The sequence below is a fragment of the Neovison vison genome, chromosome 2, assembly GCF_020171115.1.
Source record: "Neovison vison isolate M4711 chromosome 2, ASM_NN_V1, whole genome shotgun sequence".
Classification (NCBI taxonomy): Eukaryota; Metazoa; Chordata; class Mammalia; order Carnivora; family Mustelidae; genus Neogale; species Neogale vison.
Genome location: NC_058092.1, coordinates 76,541,723 through 76,567,734, shown reverse-complemented (window position 1 = coordinate 76,567,734; position 26,012 = coordinate 76,541,723). Strand labels below are relative to the sequence as shown.

The following is a 26,012-nucleotide window of genomic DNA, read 5'->3' as shown; positions in this document are numbered from 1 at the left end:
CACACACACATGCCACACCCAATTCAGACATGAAAAACTCCTAAAATTAAAGAAAATAAATGCTTCAGATGTAAAATGAGAGAGAAGGAATGCTTCAGTATTTTCAAACAGAGCTCTGTATGACTGATATTATGTGAGTATTAACTGTTACAGATGTTATGTTACTAATTTTTTTTTTAAAGTTAAAAATTCCTTAATTTTTTATTCCTGGTACCACTACCACAATTTACTGGGCAATATACCTGATGTAATGAAAAGAAAACGAAAAAGAGAAAGACAAAGCTACAACAGATAAAGACCTCAGGAATGTACATCTAACTATGCAACTATGTTGCATTAATCAATAGCCATACTTTTTGCAAACTGTGGCTATGACAGTCCTGAACAAGAAGGGTTCCCTGTTTAAGCTGCAGTAACTTTTCTGACTATGGATCATCGTTCCTTCTGTGGTAGATTTTTACAGTTCCTCTAATGCATTTGGGACAACTGTCTCAAAGTAACCTGCAGCTTTCCTGACAAATCCTTGCTCTTCCCTCCTGCTAAGAACTGTAGCCCTTTTCTTCTGAAAATTTTGTAGAACCTCCTGCTACCATATCCACTGCTTCCACCACCAGATCCATAACCATCACCATAGGGACTGCCCGACCTTCTTCCACCAAAACTGCCCCCCTTCATGGGTCCATAATTTGATTGCTGTTGTCCACTATAATTTCCAAAATCATTATAGTTCCCACCACCACCATTTACCACCTCCAAAATTTCCCCCTTCATTGTAACCATCATATCCTCCACCACCACCTCCGTATCCACCTCCTTGGTTTCCATACCCTGGTCCACCACCACCATAGCCTCTTTTACTCCTGTAACCAGGACCACCATCGTTGTGGCCACCATCACCCCCAAATCCATTATATTCACCATCACCTCTTCCACAACTACTTCTGCTGCCACCACCTCCACCACCATACCCTCCTCTTACACCAAAGTTTCCACCACGGCCAAAGTTACCACCATCTCCAAAGTTTCCTCTACGACCTGTGAAGTTGACAAACCCACCTCCTCGATCTCTTTGTGATGCAGGAGACTGCATTTCTTGTTTAGAAAGGGCCTTTTTCACTTCACAATTGTGCCCATTAATAGCGTGGTATGTCTAAACAACAATTTTATCTACTGTATCATGATCATCAAAAGTTACAAAAGCAAATCCTGTCTTTTTTCCACTCTGCCTGTCTTCCATAACTTCTATGGTTTCAATCTTGCCATACTTTTCAAAGTAGTCTCTCAAATTATATTCTTCTTTATCTCTAATACCACCAACAAAGATTTTCTTCACTGTTAGATGAAGTGTCCTTCATCTAACGCTTCACCACGCTTTACAGAATTCTCTTTAGAAACAGCTCTCTTTGGTTCCACTACACGCTCATCAACCTTGTGTGGTCGGGCACACATTGCTGCATCCACCTCTTCAACACAGGAAGAAGTCCAAAACCAAAACCCCTGGAACGTTTTGTTTGGGGGTCTCTCATCACCACACAATCTGTAAGTGTACCCCATTCTTCAAAATGTTCTCTTAAACGATCATCTGTAGTTTCAAAGCTCAAACCACCAATAAACAGTTTTCTCAACTGCTCTGGTTCCTTTGGATCCTTGCCCTCCTCTCCCCGGCGGCAGCGGCGGCAATGGCTGGAGTCCAGCTGGGGGCGACCGGGTGGCAGTTTTACCTCCATTTTGAGACTAGACTCGTCATTATATTATTAATTAATACATACTGTTATGGATATTATAATTATGCAAGATACTTTAGCGAATATAATTCCATATACAAATACAACAACTCAGTGTTACTCATTCTCAAAAAGATGATAAGAAATTTTCTTTATTTTTTTAAGAAGGGGGGCCAGAGGAGAGGGACAGAATGTTTCAGGCTCCACGTCCATTGCAGAGCCCAAAGTGGGCCTCAGTCTCATGATCCTGAGATCATGACTGAGCCGAAATCAAGAGTTGGATACTGGGGCGCCTGGGTGGCTCAGTGGGTTAAAAGTCTCTGCCTTCGGCTCAGGTCATGATCCCAGGGTCCTGGGAACGAGCCCCACATTGGGCTCTCTGCTCGGCGGGGAGCCTGCTTCCTCCTCTCTCTCTCCCTACTTGTGATCTCTGTCTGTCAATTAAATAAATAAAATCTTAAAAAAAAAAAAAAAAAAGAGTTGGATACTCAACCAACTGAGCCACCCAGATGCCCTGAAATTTTCTTTTAAAAGTTGTTTTCTGGGGCGCCTGGGTGGCTCAGTGGGTTAAGCCGCTGCCTTCAGCTCAGGTCATGATCTCAGGATTCTGGGATCCAGTCCCGTGTCGGGCTCTCTGCTCAGCGGGGAGCCTGTTTCCCTATATATATCTCTCTCTCTGCCTGCCTTTCCGTCTACTTGTGATCTCTCTCTGTCAAATAAATAAACAAAATCTTAAAAAAAAAAAAAGTTGTTTTCTATTTTAATAAATAGAATTTTATTTCTATTTTCTCAGCCAATAGACCATGGGACTCTCAATCTTGGGGTTATAAGTTCGAGACCCACGTTGCATGTAAAGATGAAAAATAAAATCTTAAAAAAATAAAAATAAAAAATAATTTTCCTCTAACACTGCTTTGGTCTAGATACCTCAAAAATAACTGAGAAAAAATGTTTAGGGACTTGTCCCTTGATTTTACAAACCACTTGGCTATCTAAAAGCTACTAAACACTTGGAAGCTAAAGACCACCTTGCTTAAGCATGTTTGGGTCAAAAAAAAAAAAAAAGTTTGGATCAACCGGAAATCAAAGAAGAACTTAAATAATTCCTGGAAACCAATGAGAATGAAGACACTTTGGTCCAAAACCTATGGGATACAGTAAAGGCGGTCCCCTAAGGGGAAAATACATAGCCCTCTATGCCTCCCTCAAAAAAAATTAAAAAATCCAGAATACACCAGCCATCTTTATATCTTAAAGGACTGGAGAATCAACAACAAATTAAGCCAACCCCACACATAAGAAGGGAAATAATCAAGATTAGAGCAGAGATCAAGGAGATAGAAATGAGAGATATAGTAGAACACATCAATGAAACTAGAAGCTGGTTTTTTGAAAGAATCAATAAGATCAATAAACCACTGGCCAAACTAATCCAGAAGACAAGAGAGAAGGCCCAAATTAATAACATTATGAATGAAAAGGGAGAGATCACGACTAACACCAAGGAAATAGAAACAATCATCAGAAATTATTATCAACAGTTATATGCCAATAAATTAAGCAACCTAGATGAAATGGATGCATTTCGGGAAACCTAAAAACTTCCAAAACTGAATCAAGAAGAAATTAACAACCTGAATAGACCAGTATCTAGTAATGAGATTGAAGCATTGATCATAAACCTCCCAAAAAACAAGAGCCCAGGACCTGACAGATTCCCTGGAGAAGTCTACCAAACATTCAAAGAAGAAATAATATCTATTCTCCTGAAGCTGTTTCAAAAAATAGAAACAGAAGGAAAACTTCCAGACTCTTTTTATGAAGCAAGCATTACCCTGATCCCCAAACCAGGCAAATACCCCACCAAAAAGGAGAATTTCAGACCAATATCCTTGATGAATACAGATGCCAAGATTCTCAACAAGATCCTAGCTAACAGGATCCAATAGTACATTTAAAACATTACCCACCATGACCAGGTGGGATTTATCCATGGGATGAAAGGGTGGTTCAACATTCACAAATCAATCAATGTGATAGAACAAATCAGTAAGAGAAGAGAGAAGAACCACATGGTCCTCTCAATTGATGCAGAAAAAGCATTTGACAAGATATAGCACCCATTCCTGATTAAAATGATTCAAAGTACACGGATAGAGGGAACATTCCTCAACTTCATAAAATCCATTTCTGAAAAACCCAGAGTGAATATCATCCTCAAAGAGGAAAAGCAGACAGCCTTCTCTTTGAGATCAGGAACATGACAAGGATGCCCACTCTCACCACTCTTGTTCAACATAGTACTAGAAGTCCTAGCAACAGCAATCAGATAACAAAAAGAAATAAAAGGTATTCAAATTGGCAAAGAAGAAGTCAAACTCTCTCTCTTCACAAATGACATAACACTTTCTATGGAAAACCCAAAAGACTCCACCCCCAAACTACTAGAACTCATTCAGCAATTCAGTAATCTGGCAGGGTACAAAATCAATGTACAGAAATCAGTTGCTTTCTTATACACTAACAATGAAAATACAGATAGGAAAATTAGAGAATCGATTCCATTTACTATAGCACCAAGAACCATAAGATACCTGGGAATAAATCTAAGCAAAGAGGTAAAGGATCTGTACTCAAGGAACTACAGAACACTCATGAAAGAAACTGAAGAAGACACAAAAAGATGGAAGCCCATTCCATGCTCATGGATTGGAAAAATAAACATTGTTACAATGTCTATACTGCCCAGAGCAATCTATACTTTCAATGCCATCCTGATCAAAATTCCAACAGTATTTTTCAAAGAGCTGGAAAAACAATCCTAAAATTTGTATGGAATCAGAAGAGACCCCGAATTGCTAAGGAAATATTGAAAAGGAAAAATAAAACTGGGGGCATCATGCTGCCTGATTTCAAGCTTTACTACAAAGCTGTGATCACCAAGACAGCATGGTACTGGCACAAAAACAGACACATAGACCAGTGGAAAAGAGTAGAGAGCCCAGATATGGACCCTCAACTTTATGGTCAAATAATCTTCAACAAAGCAGGAAAAAATATACAGTGGAAAAAAGTCTCTTCAAAAAGTAGTGTTGGGAAAATTGGATGGCTATGTGTAGAAGAATGAAACTTGACCATTCTCTATACCATACACAAAGATAAACTTGAAATGGATAAAAGACCTAAATGTGAGGCAGGAATCTATCAAAATCCTAGAGATCATAGGCAGTAACCTCCTCAACATCGGCCACAGCAACTTCTTTCAAGACAGGTCTCCAAAGGCAAAGGAAACAAAAGCAAAAATGAACTTTTGGGATTTCATCAAGATCAAAAGCTTCTGCATAGCAAAGGAAACAGTCAACAAAACAAAGAGGAAATCCACGGAATGGGAGAAGATATTTGCAAATGACACTACAGACAAAGGACTGATATCCAGGATCTATAAAGAACTCCTCAAACTCAACACACACAAAACAGATAATCACATCAAAAAATGGGCAGAAGATATGAACAGACACTTCTCCAAAGAAGACATGCAAATGGCTAATGGACACATGAAAAAATGTTCATTACCAGCCATCAGTGAGATTCAAATCAAAACCACATTGAGATACCACCTTACACCAGTCAGAATGGCCAAAATTAACAGGACAGGAAACAACAAGTGTTGGAGAGGATGTAGAGAAAGGGGAACCCTTTTACACTGATGGAGGGAATGCAAGTTGGTGCAGCCACTTTGGAAAAGAGTGTGGAGATTCCTTAAGAAATTAAGAATAGAGCTTCCCCATGACCCTGCAATTGCAGTACTGGGTGTTTACCCCAAAGGCACTGATGTAGTGAAAAGAAGGGCTATCTGTACTCTAATGTTCATAGCAGCAATGGCCACAGTCAGCAAACTGTGGAAAGAACCAAGATGCCCTTCAAGGGACGAATGGATAAAGAAGATATGGTCCATATCTACAATGGAGTATTATGTCTCCATCAGAAAGGATGAATACCCAACTTTTGTATCAACATGGATGGGACTGGAGGAGATTATGCTGAGTGAAATCAGTCAAGCGAGAGAGTCAATTATCATATGGTTTCACTTATTGTGGAGCATAAGGAATAACACGGAGGACACTGGGAGATGGAGAGAAGTGAGCTGGGAGGAGTTGGGGGAAATTGGAGGGGGAGACAAAGCGTGAGAGAATGTGGACTCTGAGAAATAAACTGAGGGTTTGGGAGGGGAGGGGAGTTGGGGGGTTGGGTGAGCCTGGTGGTGGGTATTAAGGACACGTATTGCATGGAGCACTGGGTGTGGTGCATAAACAATGAAATATGGAACACCAAAAAGAAAAAAAAAAGGACCTTAGAAAAATAAAGAACTAAAACCTACTAAAATCAGATTTCACAAAATCCACCTATTTTGCTACCTCCAAAAGCTTTTTTTTTTTTAAAGTGGGGGAGGGGCAGAGCGATCTCCTGACCCTGAGGTTACAGTCAAAATGAAGATCCAGACTTTTAACTGACTGAACTACCCAGATACCCTTCCAAAAGCTTTTTATGAATCCTCTTAACACTCGAGAAAATCCAGAATTTGTGAGCTACAAAAACAAAGTATATTTTAGTACCTACTTGGACTTTCTCTCTAGAACAGTGCTATTCACAGAGAAAATCCACTTCAAAGCTAAGGAATAGAATTCTCAATACATTTTAGAAAATCTAAGACAAAATATCTCAGGAATTAACAAAAATATTTTAATATACCATTGTTTATTTTCTTGCCTTTTCTATTAGCTTTTAATTCTAAAAGTCAAGGCCCATGTTTGAAAGCTAGAAAATGAGATCTCATTCATGGAACAAAAGAATGTCTAAATCAAGGGCTTCCACATTTCATTTCGTGCAAACATTAGAGTTTTCTTTCACAAATTATCACTAGCATTGCCTTGACCAGGAACTCAAGCCAAGAGAACTTCACAAATCCTTCAGTACCTACAGGCATCGCTTAGGCACCTTCTACTAGAAACTACATTTCATTCAACAAACATTTACAGAGTGCTAGGTATAGCAGCTGGGGATAAAAAGGGAAATAGTAAGAAAAATTAGTAGCTGTCCCCACTGAAAAAGAAGCCTAGAGGAAACACAAACAGAGAAAGAGGTATGGAGATGGTCTGATCAGCCCTGCAAAAGGGGCCTTAATAAAGGCTCCAGAGAAAGCCATCCCAGGCTCAGAGAGAAATGTCTGCTCAAAGTCTTCTAATCCTAACTTCATCCAGTTTACGAGGCAGCCAGTGGGATTGTTAAGGGTAGTTATATTTGCATTTCTAAGTTCTTCCCACCTGTAAGAAAAGACATCTTAGGCCAAAACTGACCATTTCCTTTTCAAGTTTACTCACCTTTAATATTGCTACTCCAGAGTATGACTGCACATACCTCAGACTGGGCAAAGGAAAGTGAGCCAGAATGGAGATATCTGATCCCCGGGTCAGGACCTTTCCATGATCCTGGGAAGTCTTGCCACATTCTGTTCCAGTTGTCTTTGGGACAGAAAGGCCCTCTCATCACAAACCCATGGGTATCTTCTCTGGATACAGACAGCTGGGAACCTACCAGTCCTTGTTCCTGATTTAGTCTAGGTTGCTAGAAAGCACCTGAGTGCCTTGCCTGGTGTTGATCTTACTAACCCTGAGAAAACTTCTCAAAGTTAGTAAAAGATACTCAGCTTTGGCTATCCCATACCCTGGACATGTAATTCATGAGGCTACTTGGTGGTTCATTAAAACAGCCCAGCCATTAGGACTAGAAATGAACACAGACGCAGACCATGGCTGCTCATGGCCCTTGTTCAACTGGGAGTTCCATCAATCTGTCGGGCTCCTCTCCCTCCACCTCGGTTTGAATTTCCACCCTAAAGGAGGTGAGTTTCTTTTATCTGCATGTACCCAGAGCATGACACAGGAAAAAAAGAAAAAGAAAAACAAAAACGTAATAAAGGTCTGAACCAGACCAGAACAAATCCTGGTGACCTGTAACAGCATTCTAGGAGCGGGCGTAGAAGGCACTGAAACTGTGAGCCGAACGCTGTCGCTGTTCATTACAGCGACAGCTGAGGTCACTGTTAATTGTGCCAGAGTTTAAAAGGATCAGCTCTGACACGAATTCTTCACTGTCCAGATGGACAGTACCATACAACTCTTTTTAACAGGTTATTCTGAAGGTGACTCACAGGGACAGACCATCTGCAGGCAATTTGGCTTAGAAGTCAACATTCTATGGGAAAACAAAAAGACAAAGGGTATGTGTGGGCACACCCTCACCAGGAGATAAGACCAAGGTCTGATTCTTGATTGCAGGCAGGTGATAAGCCAGTGTGAACTCCTGGACTGAGGCAAAAGAGCACCATTTTAGCATATAGCCAAGCAATATAAAAAGACAAGCAGGAAGGAGCTCCAGAGAGGCAGACTCTGGGAGACAAGGAAGCTGCCGGAACCTCAGACGTTCGTTTTCCTTGTCCTCATGGTGTTTTCTGCCCTTTCGCACACGTACTGGATGCCGAGGTTCTGACTTCCTCTAACTGCGTGTGCACAGTTTGCTGGAGTCCATAAACACTTAAATCAGAATACCGTACCAAAGTGCTGAGTCAGTACCCAGAGCCCTGGGAAGTGCTCGGTGAAAGCTGCTGTCATTATTCACTGTGTTGTATAAGGCATTTTATATAAAGAGCTCTATAAAAATTCTTTACTACCAGATATGAAGACGAGAGTTTGCCTTTCACAACGTACTGATATAAGAGCAATGGAATCTGGGTATTCTCCACTTAGCTGTAGCTTCCAAGAAAGCCAGCTACATTTTAAAAAGGCATTATAAGCATTAACCCTTAACCTGAATCTTTGTTTACTTATTCACTCCCTCAACCCTCCATCCATGAAACATATCTGTGTACTCAAGTGTTAACATGATGCAAATTCCTGGAGAAACTCTGTTGGGCAAAGACATGTTTCCTTTCTCATGGAGTGCACAGTCTAGGAGAGAGAACTATTCATGACTGAAGATGTAAAACGGTCAACCGAGAAGTGCTACCAAGAAGAGGACCACTCAGGAAGATTTTACTTTGCAGGAGAGCAGCATAAGCTTCAGGAACCCTTGCTGTCACAGGACCCTTTCAAGGCCCAGCTTCTACTTTTAATGCCTCTAACTTTGTGTTCTTTTCCTAAAAGAGAGCTCCCCCATGTCAGGATACGGGAAGATCTTGACCTTCCTCTGCTTGCACGCATCATGAAGGCAGTTAACAGCGGCTTTTCCTCCTGGTAGCAAGATCAGGGAAGAAGTCCCAACTGGGGCAGGATGTGAAGAAAGAGTGCAGAGGGGCTGGGCCAGAAGGTCCAAAGGTCCTGCTGTTGTAGAGAGACAGCGAGGAAAGAGCATGTGAGGAATGGAAGGGTCCCCAGTCTGGAGCTCAGGGAGGAAGAGCATGTGGTGTGAGGGGATGTGGTCCTGTGAGCCATGTGGAAGTTTCTGATGTCACAGAACTCAGGGCAGCAGGGAGCCACCGATGTGTTTGGAGCTTGAGATGGGAGGCACGTGACAAGTGGGGGGGGTTGTCTCTTCCAAGATGACCGTGGGCGGGAGGACACTAGTGAGGAAAGATGGGAGATTAGGAGAGCAGCTACTGGTTATTCTGGGCAAGAGATGAAGGTGAAGACTGGGCTCTGAGTGGAGAAGGGAGGGAGCAGGTAACATGGAGGATTTAGGGGTGCCTGGGTGGCTCAGTGGGTTAAAGCCTCTGCCTTTGGCTCGGGTCATGGTCCCAGGGTCCTGGGATCGAGCCCCATATCGGGCTCTCTGCTCAGCGTGAGCCTGCTTCCCCCTCTCTCTCTCTGCCTACTTGTGATTTCTATCTGTCAAGTAAATAAATAAATCTTAAAAAAAAACAACAACAAAAAAAAAAACAACAAAAAAAAACCATGGAGGATTTAGGAACTAAAAGGCCCAAGAACTAACAACCAGACTTAATGGACTGGAAGAGGAAGGCGAAGGAGAGAAAGGTGTCAAGGGATAACCCCCCAGTTTCTTTTAATGCTCTACTTTATCGGTCCATACTCTTGTTCTTTTATGTCCATTTACAGGATTTCATTGTAACTGAATCTTTTTTCCTAAGCCCTTCAAATCCTTCCCCCACCCCCCTCCACACATTTTCCAGAATTCTTTATACCATTTTCCCCCTGAAACCCTTTTAAAAAGCAGATTATATATAATAATCTTTTTATTAGATTATAATATATAATCTTTATAAATTATATATATATCTTTATATAATAATCTGCTTTTTAAAAGGGTTTTGGGGGAAAAAGAGGAAAAAAAGGAAAAGAAATGTAAGTCCTCACATGTTAGGGCATGAAATCTATAAGCTTAAGATACTTTGAAAAACATGACTTTAGTATTATCAACACATAGATGATGGGTAACTATCTTTTTACAGCACTTCTGGGGTGAAGCACAATTTTAAAACACAAACAGGGTGCCTGGGTGGCTCAGTGGGTTAAGCCTCTGCCTTCAGCTCAGATCAGGGTCTCAGTGTCCTGGGGTCGAGCCCTTGCATCGGGCTCTCTGCTCAACAGGGAGCCTGCTCCCCCCCACCTCTCTGCCTGCCTCTCTGCCTACTTGTGATCTCTCTCTGTCAAATAAATTAATTAAATCTTAAAAAAAAAAAAAAAACCAAACAGTTCCGCTTTCATCCATACTTAGAGAATGCATACATATGATGCATTGCACAGTACAATATCATATGCAATATAATCAAAAGAAAGCTGGCAGATAACACTCTAAGAATCCTACACACAGTCAACGTCTGTGATTTTTCATGCTAATAAAACCTGGTTTCTGGAATAAACTAACATGGAAACTAGTGAAAAACCAAACCTTCCTTAGATCTTTCAGGGGAGACAGGGAAAGGCAGCATAGTTTTGTTCTTTCCTACATTTTCTTTAGGTATTAAAATGAGTTTATATTTTATAGGTACAAAATAGCCAAGCAGTAGGGCAGCAGTGAAGATGCGGCAAAGATATAAGGGGTAACAGTATGAGAATACAATGAAATTCTTTAAAGCTATACAAAAATAACATAAAAATGGCATAATTTATGCACAAGTAATCTAGAGTCTCCTTTTACTGAGCTAATAATTTAAAACAGAACTTTAATTCTTACATGTTGGTAGCATAATGGATAAGAAAGTGGCTTAAGAAGTTGGCCTGCCTGAGTTTCCATCCCATCTCCACCTCTTAACACTTTATCTGTAAAATGGACACACAATTAATATCTCACATCACTAGCTATGTAAACTTGGGCCTTCACTGTCCTCATCCGTGGAGCGGGGATAAAACACCACTGTGACAGGATACACAAGACATCCAGTGTAATGCTGAACACACAGCAGGAATGCTCAGCAAATGTTCCTATACCAACCTCTCTCCAAAACTGGCTCCAGATGTCCAGAAAAAATTAAGTAAGGTGGGAGCCGCTAAAGAAAACCCGGAAGAAGAAGGTGGTAATGGAGAGAAAAAAGAATCATCAAGGATGTGGGTGGGGAGGGGAACAGTGAAGAAAAAAGAGAACAGGATAAAACCCAAAACAACAAGATAAGGAGGAGGGGACTTCAAGGTAATAAAGGTGTAAATCAAATACTGTGAAGATGAAAAACAATCAAAACTCTTAAACGTCATTAATGGCAGTTGACAAAGTAATCCCTATTAAAGTTGAATTCATTATTGATATTCGAAGCCATCTGAGGTTTAACCAAAACCCCTCCGGAAGGGTCAGCCTTCTAAAGTAACATGAAGCCTCATTTTGGAATTATTGATAAAATTATAAACTTGGCTGAGTATCACTTTTGTCCTATTTCAAAGGATTTGATAAAAGAAAGGATTGCTTTATTCACAATTTACTTCTTGTTTCTTGGTACTTAACATGTGTAGCCCTTGGTTTTTTATTTTTTTATTTTTTTTTATTTTTTAAGATTTTATTTATTTGACAGAGATCACAAGTAGGCAGAGAGGCAGGCGGGGTGGGGGAAGCAGGCTCCCTGCTGAGCAGAGAGTGATTCCCAGGACCCTGAGATCATGACCTGAGCTGAAGGCAGACACTTAACCCACCGAGCCACCCAGGTGCCCCCGTGTAGCCCTTGTAAAAACTACACATCGCCTCTAGAGAAGTGGGTCTGATAAGGTATTTGACTGGAAGCCCTTCACTAGCTACAGTGTGCATGGTGTTAATGGTATTTTCCCTCTTCCCAAATTATGATGAATTAGCGGATTTTTAATAAAGAGAGCCACAATCATGATGATCTAATTGATAACATTTCTCTTGATTATAAAGTATTAGCGGAGCTATAAAACTAAGGCACAACTGAATAGCCCAGAGTGTGTAAAAACTCCTAAACCTTTCCGTACTGGGAGGGTACAAAGACCTTACCAAATGCACACGCTTACTTTACACATAAGCGGCTAACTCAGTATGCTGCTGCTTCTTGGAACATTACATGAAGATCCCTGAATTTAAAAAACGGGGTATTTACTTTCTGACAAAGCATGATTATCGATTCAACCCTGAAAAAATGATTCAAGATAACATTTTTGAAAAAAAAAAAAAAGTGTTATATACACAAGTGCCAACGTATTTATTTAAGCATCTGCTATTTTAACTGTAGAGATCATTAACAGTGTTCCTCAATCCATGTCACGGTCCACAGAGAAAAGGGCATTTTTACAAGCCCTTGGGCAAACTGAAGAGATCTGAACACAATCAGGCCCTGATTTCAGCCATCTGGTACCCATCCCTGGCACAGACTGGGAATTCCACACTGAAGTTTAAGATATTGGATGTAAATGAAGATCTAAAATCTTCTAAGTGATAGAATTTATCCATCTGAGATGTGATCATTTTTGGAGTGATTAAATGTTATTTTCCTTTCTTCCTCGTGAGCCAAAACCCCAGTAAAAACAGATCATTATAACCAAGAAACACTTTGCTCATTTGTGTCATTTTACATGCAACACATCAGAACTCTAATAATGATGATGTGTACTGTTTTGACGGATCAGTATCATTAGGTTGATGCTGCTAATGCTAAGAGAGAGGGTGGCTGGTTAATCACCCACCGATTCATTGTCAAGCACTGCATTCCGTGTGAAGGTAGGAAGGATCTGTAGTTGAAGATAACTTATCTGGCCCATCCTAGACTTCAGGAAACCTTTACTGTCCAAGAAGGCATCGGGCTCACCTCTTGACACATTATCAGCAAATATTTGGCTTAGGTAGCTCAGTAGGGGCTGAGAATACATATATAATAGGAGCAAGATACATACAGCCCTTGCCCTCCCACAGCTTCAAGTTCTGCCCATACTCACTTTACGTACTCCGGAAAAGATGACGTATGAACCACTACCACTATTCTGCCCAGAATTACTTACAGTAAACAGTCCTAACCCATCTTAATCTAAAATGACAACAAAATAAGTATATGACTGTTAGGAAATCTGTGAGAGCTGAGACCAATAAAAGTGAAAACATAGTTCACCTTCTGAACTGGAAAACTTTGGTGAGTGACAAGTGCTAAACAAAAGGGGAAGCCAGGATGAGGCAGAACTGGGACTCTCCATGAAAACCAGGACTTACTGTCACCCGTAGAGCCCACATGAGCTAGAAATATTGGAGGCCATCATGCAAGGCTGATGTGTAAACACAAGTCTTGATTTTTCTTTTTTTAAAGACAAATAATCTGCAGACACATCCTATCCTTTCCTTCCTCCCTCTCTCCTTCTCTCCCTGCATTCCTTCTTTTTTCTTCCTTTCTTTCTTTCCTTTTTTCTTTTTCAAGATTTTATTTGTCAGAGAGAGAGAGAGCGCACAAGCAGGGGGAGCAGCATGCAGAAGGAGAAGCAGGCTCCCCGCTGAGCAAGAAGACTGACGAGGGACTCAATCCCAGAACGCTGGGGTCATGACCTAAGCCGAAGGCAGATGCTTAACCCACTGAGCCACCCAGGTGCCACTTCCCAGTTTCACTTTTAATCAACATACTTTTTTCTTCCTGTGATAAAGGCAAGTAAGTATCCTCCAGATACCATTCTCCCTTTCTCTTGTTTGGTAACAGACATCTGCTACCATCACCGCTCAGCTGAGCTGGGTAGAGACGGGTGGCCCAGCTAGAGGTAATATTTCCTAGTCGTATTTGCAACCAGGTATGGCCCTGTAACTTAGCTGGGCAAATAGGATGTGAGAGGCGATTGCTCACTTCCTGGTAAGCTCTGTAAAGACAAATCTACCTACTTTGGCCTTCCTTTTTCCTTTTTCCTGCTGGCTAGAAAATGGGGAAGAAGGCACAACCTCAGAAGCCACGTGCAAGGCACAGCAAAGCAATCCTGCAGCCACAGGCTGCTCGCATCAGGATTGCTGTGTGAGAAGGAAACACTTTATAAGGCATTCTATTAACAGCAGTTCAGCTGGTTCCAAAATTAATAAAATTCGGAACTACTCAAAAACGCCTCTTAAATACAAGGATCCAGAAATAGAAAGACTTGGATAGACTCATATGTGAGTACTTCTTTGTGGTTTCCGGGAACACAAAAGAGTGGACGCTTTTCCAAGAGGAGGGCTCAGGGAAAGCACGACACCATCAGATCCAAGTTAGAAAAAGGGCAATAAGGAAAAAAAAAAGAAAAAGGGCAATAAGGAACCCTTGAAAGGTTGGAATGGGGAAGCGGGCGAGGAGATCAGCACCCTGATTTAGAAATAATCCTATCCAGAGTACGGAAGTGGGACTGGAGGTAGGAAAGGCTGGAGGAGGGGAAGCAAGTGTCAAATTTACACTGGACAAGGTGACTTCCAGGTAAATTCAGTATTTCAGCTTGAATAGCTAGGACCTGTGTGTAATACATTCAAGTAGAGATTACTAGGAATCACTTGACCTAAATCTCGGGGGAGGGATCCAAAATGGAATTATTCACTTGTGACTAATCAGCATATGGAAGATGAGAGTACCCATGGGGAGTACCTATGGAGAAAAAGGTCAAGGACTTCTGGGGCTCTCTACCATTTAGGGAATAAGTGGGAGAAAAGGATTCAGTGAGGGTGTGTGGGTCTATGTGGGTGGTAGTCAGAGAGAGGTAGAAAACCGTTCTGGAAGCCAAAGGGAGCAAGTCAAGGAGGTTAAGGTAAAGACTGACTGCTGGGTCAGGCAGTTCAGGGCCTAAGCACTGTTCACAAATCAGTATGACTCACTGAGGGTGAGGAGTAAGTGGGAAAGGGAATGTCTGCTTCTTGAACGTCAGCTGGGGAGAAAAACAAAAGGCTGGGACAACAGCAAGAAGGGTAAACAGGTTAGATGGAAGGGTTTACTTTTTAGGATGGGAAAAAGTAGGCAGAGAGTTAGAAGTTAAAAAGAACAGACAGGGTGACGAATGTTTATAGCAGCAATGTCCACAACAGCCAAACTATGGAAAGAACCTAGATGTCCATCAACAGATGAATGGATAAAGAAGATGTGGTATACACACACACACACACACACACACACACACACACACAATGGAATACTATGCAGCCATCAAAAGAAATGAAATCTTGCCTTTAGCAATGACGTAGATGGAACTAGAGGGTATTATGCTGAGCGAAATAAGTCGATCAGAGAAAGACAATTGTCATATGATCTCCCTGATATGAAGAATTTGAGAGGCAACGTGGGGGGGGTTGGGGGTAGGGAAGGAAAAAATGAAACAAGATGGGATCGGGAGGGAGACAAACCATAAGAGACTCTTAATCTCACAAAACAAACTGAGGGTTGGTGGGGGATGGAGGGATATGGAGAGGGTGGTTGGGTTAGGGACATTGGGGAGGGTATGTGCTATGGTGAGTGCTGCGAAGTGTGTAAGCCTGACGATTCACAGACCTGTACCCCTGGGACTAATAATACATTATATGTCAATAAAAAATAAATTAAAAGAAATAAGAATAGTGTGAGAAGGTACAGAGATTTTTTTAATATGGCTGTCTTATTAGGAACATCAAGTTAAAACAGATACAGTAAACACATTTCTACAAGGAGCTCTAGCTCAAGTATGTAGCATGCTGTTATGACTAAATAAAGATATCAAGATTAAAGAATTCATAATTCCACAGAAATTCTTAAACAAACAGAGTTTGAACCTATATTGTTTGCTTTTCTCTCCAGTAAGTCAGTAAACATTAACCTTGCTATCCACCATATTACTTATCAAGTTGGAAAACTTTAAATCCTTTCTGGGGAAAGTCAAAAGAGGAAAAACAACAACAACAAAGAATTCCACGACTCCTATAACTTTGGAAAGAAAACACAGCACACGGACATAAGAGCAAGTAGCTCTGTGTACATTCAAGTCATCTGAACAGTATCAGGCGCTCTCGCACACTGAAACTCCCTGCTAAGGTCAGGCTTAGATTAAAAGAACTCAAGTCAGACTACACTGAAAAGTGGAAGGTGGTTAAAGAAATATTTATTATTCCTAAGGAGAGTGTTAGTGACCTAAATCAGATGGATTTACTTCTCATTTCCTTGTCCGCAGTATGAAGGGGAAGATAGGGTGAGAAGGAGGGGGGCGTGCTGCTGGAGTCTGGGAGCGATCAGCTTGGCCATGAGACACTGTCACAGAACACAGAGACCACTGCACACATATGGGAGACAGGAGGAAAACCCTGATACAGAATCAACACACACTTGAGTTCATGAAATTGTCACACTTCCCATCCCGGCTCCCACTGCCCTCCAAGCAGTAACATTCCTGTTCTAGTTTTTTGGAGAAAAAACTGAGGTTTAGAAAGTTTGCAATGACCAAGATCATGCAGTTAAAATTCAAACCCAGATCTGACTGACCCCTCCCAAGTCCAGACCTGTACCCCTTGAGCTCGTTTTAGAAATTAGCTCTAAGTCAATTAAAATTTCCCCCCAGGGGCACTCGGGCGGCTCAGTCCGTTAAGCGGCTGCCTCTAGCTCGGGTCATGATCACAGGGTCCTGGGATGGAGCCCCACATCGGGCTCCCTGCTCAGTGGGGAGCCTGTTTCTCCCTCTGCTTGTGCTCTGTCTTTCTCTCTCAAATAAATTAATAAAATCTAAAAAAAAAAAAAATTTCCTCCCAAATTTATGAATTATTGGAAGGAATGCTTGAGTAAAGGAGACACAACCCCAGTAGTCAAAGGCTGCCCCAGGACACAAGGAGCAAAGTCTGAAAAGTGAAATGACAATTTACTACCCAACTGCCATTTAATAACAGGATTACCTCACATCTTTATCATCATCTCAGCTTTTAAAACCATTTGCATGGATTCTGACTAATCTGATCCTTACAAATTGCTAGGAGATAAGGAAATAGAGTTGGCTTCATTTTTTAGCCAAGAAACGGCTGCAATAAGGCAGTGGTCATCTGAGACTGGAAGTGGAGATCTCTGGAACTGTCCAGCCACCAGTGGCGTACATACTAGAACAGGCTCCCCCACACAGGTGACAGTCTCACAATTTTACACATCTTCGGAAGAAGTGGTTAACAACGTCAGACCAAATGGTCTCTGTAAACCCTTCTTGAAATGCAGCTTATGAAGCTTTCCTTTTTATTCTGAATTCATTTACTATAAACTGTAACTTCTTTAAGAGTAAATAACTCACTTGGGCCAGCCAGTTCTTGGTGAAAAATCCGTAATGATTACCCAGTGTGAACAGAGTACTGCTACAGCTGTGACTGTAGGAATACTACAGGAAGGGTAAGGGACTTCAATCAGAGCTAACATTCTTACTCGGTAGGGGGGACTGCCTGCATTTACTATATTCTTATAATTCTACTTTGCTAAATAAAAATTTCCTTTAGCACTTCCGGAAAAATGCACTGTTGGTGCCCCTATGACATCCTCAGTCACTTACATTGGGCAATGAAAAAAACTGGTATTATAGAAAATATTTCTACCTATTACTGTTAACTCAATGAGAACACAATCAAACCCAGCAAGTGACATCCTAATAATCTATACCTAGTGGCTACTTTCCATAAACTACGGTGCATGAGCAAGAAGTATGTTTCTTAGATAACTTGGGTCTTTATTCACTAATAACAGCCAGTAGATGAAAAACCACACCCGACTGCACAGGCATATCTGAGAGATGGTAATATCACCGATACAAATTACAGGCCTCCTCTGAACTGAACACCACCCTCAATCTCACAGAGGGCTTCCTGCTCAGTAAAATCTGCCTTAATTGGTTTTCTTTCTGTTGTTGCTGTTGAAAAACAGAGAGACTGAGCCAGCCCAGGCAGCATCATGGGAATTTCACACACACACACATACACACACACACACACACACCCTTTAAAGACCAAGTGAATACATCTAGTTTTTAAGGAAATATTAGTAACAAGGAACAGGTTGAGGGTATTTTCCACTGGTTTAAAAATAAAGCATTCTACCCTTAAAAAAAAAAAATAAATCTTAGAATTATAGAAACAGGAAGCAGCAGCTGGATTTATCATCCTTCATTTCCTCTGAGAGTCAGAGTAAGGAACTCCCCATCGAGACAAAAGCCACAGAGGGGCAGCCTCCGCCTGCTCCCCCGCACGACCACATGCAGGGGCTGCCTGTCAGAACTCCGGTTGGCCACTTCAAACTCCCAACTGCTCACTGTATCTTCGAAAGCTTTCCATGGCTAGGCCCTACGTTTCGACAAAATGAAAAATATGACCAGAATGGAAATACACATACGTAATGTCCCCGTGCTAGAAGAGCCCAGCTCCCCCTCTTCCTCAGGTCTCTCTACAGGGCCCGCTCCCTGAAGGCCTCCACAGCCTCGTTCTGGTGGCTTGTGTTGGAGAGAGCAGGAGGGCCAGGCTCAGATGCCCTCAGCCACGTGTGGCTGTGGCTGACATTCTCTCATGTGTGAAATGGCAACAAGGCCACCCAATTTCACACGGTAGTAATGGGCGGTCCATGGGATGATGAATGCCTCAATACCTTGCAAATCACACGTAAATCACAACACCCAGAGTAACAGCCACATTACATGCTCGGAGAAGGGGTGTTACCAGTTCCAAAGCTTTCACAAATAGTATCTTCTCGTTTGATCCTCAAAATGACGCCATGGCTTAGGTGGCGGTGGCGGCAGCCGCATCCGCAATGACACAGTTATTAGTAGGGTTTTGTAAGTGAGCTAGCCGAGAAGCGCATAATAGGAAAACTGCGTCTTAACTCCTTAGCAGCATCCAGATCACTGGAACACATTTCTGGCAGTACATGAGAGGTAAGTACTAAGGCTGGGAGTTACGAAAGCTGTTCCCATTTCAGGTCTGCTACCCTGGGCAAGTCCCTTAACCTCTCCAGGTGACATGATTCATCCATTTGTCACCAGGCTGGTGGGAGACAAAAATAAAAGGAGACCTGATCCCAGCTCTTCAAGAACTCCCTTGGAGGCAAGGGTGGGGGATGGAAAGAAGTGACACATAAACAGATTAATTATAAAATGGTATTAATTATAAAATGGTATTTACTTAAAAAGTGCCTTGGGATCACAAAGCAGGAAATGACTAACTTTGGGGGACTCATGGAAGAATTCCTCTCATTTGTAAACTGGGAAAAGAAGGAAATCAGACTACCCATGTCTCTTTTGGGGCTAAAGCTCTCAGAAAACTAGACTGAGAGATATCACTGGCACTATCAATACACAGCACAAGGACTCTTATAAACCTGTTTGTCCCCCAACACATCATTTAAAAAATAATGAGGGTCTTTTATGTGCTAGAAAAGTGTACTTCAGAAATCTCTGAGCAACAAGATTTTTCAGAATATTACTCAAATAGGGGCACCTGGGTGGCTCAGTTGGTTAAGCATCTGCCTTCAGCTCAGGTCATGATCTTGGAGTCCCAGGACAGCCCCACATCAGGCTCCTTGCTCAGCGGGGAGTCTGCTTCTCCCTCTGACCTCTCCCCTCTCATGCTCTCTCTCTCTCAAATAAATATATAAAATCTTAAAAAAAAAAAAAAGAATATTACTCAAATACAAATCATACTTGGAAGTTCGTTTAAGTCTATGGGAGCTGGGTCTACAGTTAGCCCTATTCGTACTAATGACAGGACTTAAATCCTAGAACCAGATTATCTGGGTTAAACTCGACTTTACTAGTTACTAGCTGTGTAACTAGCTAAGTTACTCGATCTCTTTGTGCTTCAGATTCCTCATATATGAAATGGTGGTAGTGGGGTGGGGGTTGGGAGGGCCTAGTGGTAGGGGTCATAGTAACACCATCACCTACTTCACAAGCTTGTTATGAGGATTAAAAGTACTATATACGTGTACTTAGAGCAGTTCTTGGCACACAATAAAGGCTGAGTTAGCTAGTGTCTTGATTTGCAAAAGTATAATAACAGGCATTTTGGGACAATTCTACAGATACTCTCTTAAACTTGTGAGTTCCCAATTTAGTCTCGATCCACAATTTTCATTTTTCAGAAATTTATGGAAAGTTCAGTTTATCAATAATGAAATGTTGGTTAGCTGCTTCACAAATACATTTCCCCAGATCTGCTTAAGTGAAACATACAAAATATGATTTAAAAAACTTATTTCTAGTGACAGATCTGAAACTAACACAGGCAATACAGGTTTATGGTGATAGAGATGTTTGCATTTCACCAAACTATTCGCCTTTAAAGTGACTACGCAGGAGTTTTGGATGACATTTTGGAATTACAGAAAAGCAGAAAATGAAAGAGGAAGGATGCCTATATTATCACAAATTTTTTTCTATTTAGTTTTATATTTAAATCATTTATAATACCTTAAAATCATAAACGTTCAAAGTAATACTAAATATGTAAATTTAACCACCCACTGAAAAATATAAGCATTTATTTTATATTTTTTATTTATTTTTTTAAAGAGATTTTTATTTATTTGTTTGACAGAGAGAGATTACAAGTAGGCAGAGAGGCAGGCAGAGAGAGAGAGGAGGAAGCAGGCTCCCTGCTAAGCAGAGAGCCTGATGCCGGACTCGATCCCAGGACCCTGAGATCATGACCTGAGCCAAAGGAAGCGGCTTAACCCACTGAGCCACCCAGGTGCCCCAATATAAGCATTTAAATAACAAAGTTTTTTTCATTTTTCTCACTGAATTCACACAAAATTTCAGGATATTACTTACAGTATTTTATCATTATTTATGGTAACCATCAGCTGAAATGGATTGAATACAGATAAAATTAAACTTCTATAAATCAAACTGCCATGTTTTAATTGGCAGCATTAGCAACACTCACCAAACCAGAAGACTCTGCATTTAATATTTAATATATTAAACATTATTATCTCACTGGCTCTCAACCAACATCAATACTTACTGACTCTTGGGGCCTGTGGTTTTCATCTTAGTCAATAATGCTTAGGTTCAGGCCTCAAAATTAATCATTAAAACCTGCTGCTACAAAAAGTGTTCACTAGAACACCAAAAGAATAAAAAGAGAGGCATGGTATTTATCATACTCTAAGTTTCGGAAAGAATGGGATACTTTTTCTCAATACAAAATAGGTTTATTCTGTGACTCTACTTAATGCTTTAAAACATATCCATAGAAAATGAAGCGAAATACTTCAAACTATAATTTACTCGGATTCAAGTCTATGTTAGGCACATTTAGGGAAGGGTTTTATGAAGAATAATTGGTACAATTTCTTGAGACAAGCTGAGGAAAATTATTTCCCTAATTTTATAGGTTAAAAAAAAAAAGCTTAGAAATGAGAAATGTTAGGTAACATCCTCACAAAGTCACAGAACTAAAAACTGATAGTCCAGGGGGTGTCTGAGTGGCTCAGTCAGTTTGGCTTGGGTCATGACCCAGGGGTCCAGGGACAGAGCCCTGCATCGTGCTCCCTGCTCAATGGGAAGTCTGCTTCTCCCTCTTCCTCTGCCACTCCTCCCTGCTTGTGCTCTTTCCATTGCAAATAAATAAAATCTTTAAGAAAAAAGATAGCATTCAACATTCAAATAATTCAGTGTCATGTATTAAGATTCACTTTTATACCAGGAGTATGCCCAGAAAATAGATGAAGATTCTTTCATCCTTTTATCTGCCTAATTACATTGTGTGACATTCTTGTATATTTGGTGCAATGATTTAGAACTTTTAGATTACCTGAGGGCCACAAACTATTCCACTTAGCAAGGTCCAGATTGCCCTGCCTTTACTGTTTTGTAATAAAATATTAAAATAATGTAACTAGTTTATGTACCAGGACAGCTGTTACTGTAGGCTCAGACAAAAGATAATTTAACAGTTAATCAACCCTTCTGAGACAGCTTTATGATAAAGGTGACTCTAAAAATACCAGGTTGTTCTAAGAGAAACTATATTCAAAGTTGGTCCCATTTTCCTAAAACAGTGAATGCTCTGGTACCCCAAGTTCTAGAAATGATAGGAAAGTTCTGGTAGGACTCTAGTTCCGGTACTGACCAGCTATTGGATCCTAGCAATCTCTAAGTCTTAGGTTCTTCACCTGTAATAGTAAGACTGTATTAGATTATCTCTTCCTTCCTGACATAAAAATTTAAGATTCAGTTCATACTTAAAATCCAAACTCAAATATATCCTTCCACAAAAGCCATCTGTCTCCCATCCTCACCCCGAGGCACAGTCAGCTGCTCAGAGTAGCTGAGTCCCTACACGACTTTATTCACTATTCATTAAGGTAGTCATTAGGATATAATTATTAGCTTATTCAATAGAGTGTAAGTTATTCCTGATGAGAAACTATGTCTTATTAATCTTTGTGTATCTATCTACAAAGGTATGCAACAAATATTTTAAAAACAAGTTCTTCGAACCATGGTATCAAGCAAGCATTCATGTGGTACTCTGATTGTCTGGGCTCTAGACCACATTCTGGAGATGAACCAAAGTTCCCACCCATAAAGTATTTGCACCTTAGAAATAGGACAATCATGTGTTAGGATGATTAATAATACAAGTTTAGTACATTTTAAGACACAAGTTTAGGTGAGTTCTGTACAAAAAAACATGCTCTTGGAGTTTAAGGTATCTAAGACTCCTTGATGGTTTAACTATTTATAACCCACCATGCAAACACTTAACATTTTTCCCTCCTCCACTCTTCCTCTCTATAATGGGCATAAATCCATGTCATGCTCATTTTTTTTTTTTTAAGATTTTATTTATTTATCTGAGAGAGAGAGAGCAGGAGAGGGGGGAGGTTTAGAGGGAGAAGCAGAGTCCCCACTGAGCAGAAAGCTGGACATGGGACTCGATCCCAGGACTCTGGGATCATGACCTGAGCTGAAGGAACACGCTTAACAAACGGAACCACCCAGGCACCCTGTCAGCTCCTTTTTAATGATTCGATTGTTCAGGAGAAAAAGCGATCACCAAAGAGTAGCGGCTTATTCAGAGCTGGAAAAGGCTTAGACACTTGAAGATAAGCAGAAGAAAAAAAGTTTAGGAAAGATTAATAAACACTTTTAATGGGGTGGTATGAGTTAAAGTGTGAGGTTACCTCAGGCCAGGGCATAGAAAAGAAGTAAAAATATATGTTTTTTGGCCTGGAAGTGTTTAGCTTTCAAGTTCCCAAACAAAATTTTATGTAGTACTTGTCCGTTCTCCGGTATTTATTTTTCTTGCTCATGCACATCCCGGCGGTTAGTAACAAAAGGGAGTGAAGGCTGCTGGCACTGGTGCATAGAGGCTCGGAAGAAGACAGGAAACCAGCACCTGAAGGATGGCCAAGAAGCCCTTCGGGACCCTTTGCTGGCAGCTCACACTAGCCTCCCTGCAGGAATAAACGCTGACAGGTTTGCACGGAGGAGAATGAGTGACCCACTCTTCCGTGTTTTTTTCCTCAAGTAACATCCAAATCGAGATGAGCTGGGGTACGTATCATGAACCCAGATTCCTGGGCTCCACGAACACCTACCTCTTTCTACATGAGCCCCCCAATCTGTGAAAGAGCCTCTGACAGGCTGAAACACAATGAGAAGTAAAGCAAACTCAACACAACCCGGGAACTCCTGCCAGCAAGGCGGAGCTGAGATGACTCAGCAGGTGAGAGCCCTGACCCTTTACTTCTGGACTCATTATTCTGGTTCTTATCCAGTGGCTACTACAAATGCACAGGCATGGATTGGTCTTACTCCAGAGCCCATCTGAGAACAACATGGAACGGCTAACACAGCTCGGCTCGACACACGGGCGGGTTTCCCCTAAGAAAGCCGGCCCAGGGTCCTGGTTGACAGCCAGCTCGAAAGTCTGGCTGAGAACACGAACAAAAAAGTCATGGTCAACCTTAAATTCTGCAAAATTCTATTCTACAGAATGGCACAGAAGTTGGGGAAAGTAGAAAAGAGAAGTCGGGTGGGAGGTGGAATTGTGGGGTTCTGTCAGTGACATGCGGCAAATCAATTTCCAAAGCTATGAAATTAATCATGGTATTAATAATAATGGGGGCATCTGGGTGGCTCAGTGGGTTAAGCCTCTGCCTTCGGCTCAGGTCATGATCTCAGGGTCCTGGGATCGAGCCCCGAGTCGGGCTCTCTGCTCAGCGGGGAGCCTGCTTCCCCTACTCTCTCTGCCTACTTTTGATCTTTGTCTATCAAATAAATAAAATAAAATCTTAAAAGAAAAATAATAATAACAATAGTAAAATTCTTTCCACTGACTTTTTCCCTTATGCTTCAGCAGCTTCAATGCACCTGCTTCTATCTGAGCTGAGTGCTGTTGCACAAGGTACTCTGTCTCTTGCTTATTCACATCTGGGCTAAGTTATATATACCACCAGATGTATGTAAGGCAATATAGTTTGGCTCTTTATGAAAAGGAATGAGTCCTCTCATAATTTTTTTTTTTTTGTCAAATAAGAATTGTTTTTTTAAAGCCTGAACGTGCTCTTTTCTGAAAGCAGCTTTAGGTGTAGGAAGGGCTCGTAAGTAAAAAGGGATGGGGGCCACACATAAAATGTGCCCAACTCCACATTTAAAGCTTTAGCTAAAGGGTGAAGAAGCCCTAGGAAGGGCAATCTCGGGTTCAATCACACTGACAGATGCCTTATCCCCCTTCTTCACCATGTGTCCTTAGGGAGCAAGGCCAGGTCTAATCTACCCTTGGAGATGCCAGGGCAGGTATCCTAAGAGGACTTTATTTATTCTCCCCATGTTATCTCCTGCACAAATTTCCCCACAATAACAGATGTGGCCTCTCCACCTTCTCCTTCCCCTTTCTTTTCTCTTTCTGCCTGCCTGCAGAAATGATCCGTTCTGAACTCCTCTCCTGCTGGGTGGTAGAGGGCTTGACCTGCTAGCTGCCAGCTTCCGCTGACTTGCTCTGCCTGGGAAAGAGTGGGTAGTCTATCTAATTCAAGGATGAAATTTCAGAAGGCCCATTTGGCTGCATACTCAAAGCCTCTCCAAAGAGCATTTTCAGTAATAAAGATGACATCTTGCTGTCCATCAGCCTGGCTCCTTTATCTTTCTCAATGGCTTTTTTTTTTTTTTAAGATTTTATTTATTTATTTGACAGACGGAGATCACAAGTAGGCAGAGAGGCAGGAAGAGAGAGAGGAGGAAGCAGGCTCCCTGCCGAGCAGAGAGTCCGATGCAGGGTTTGATCCCAGGACCCTGAGATCATGACCTGAGCCGAAGGCAGAGGCTTAACCCACTGAGCCACCCAGGCGTCCCTCTCAATTTTAATTTGGGCAATGGAGGAAGGGTTATTTTTGGGTCCCCTCAAACCCTGAGTGTGGGTAGATCACCTTGGTTTGTCTATGGTATAGTTTTTAGCAACTATTTATTGAAGATGTATGTACAAACTTGCGGTGAGAAGGAAATGAAAATAATCTTTCTGGTCTTATTTGTTCGTGGGTGGTTCCGTGACCATATCCTATCACACCAAGTTTCTTGGGAAGGCAGTCCAAATCATGGTATCCAAATTTGTGTGAAATCTTACAGGGGAACAATTCTTCTAAAGTATATTCAAAAGAGAAACAGCTTTATCAAACATTATTGATGACTTAGCACACGGGAATAGGTTTTTGACCTAGGGGGAACATGAACCACCTGGAAACTTTGTTCCAAGTATTTTACAAGCCAAATGACAAAGGTGAAAACTTAACCCTTAGTATGAGTTCTAGAACCATGACATGCAGAGATAACAGACAGCTAACAAAGCGATTTTTAACATGTGTCATGATTACAACGCATCTCGCACAACCACCTGTGAAATAAGGATTCTTCATAACCTCAAATT

At 41.3% G+C, this 26,012-nt stretch overlaps 1 protein-coding gene and 1 pseudogene across 3 annotated transcripts in view; both read right to left on the bottom strand.

The window, feature by feature from the left end:
* Positions 1 to 26,012, bottom strand: part of LRRC8D (leucine rich repeat containing 8 VRAC subunit D) — a 122,043-nt gene that overhangs the window by 11,949 nt on the left and 84,082 nt on the right. The window lies entirely within an intron of this gene.
* LOC122900180 lies at positions 375 to 1,727 on the bottom strand (annotated as a pseudogene).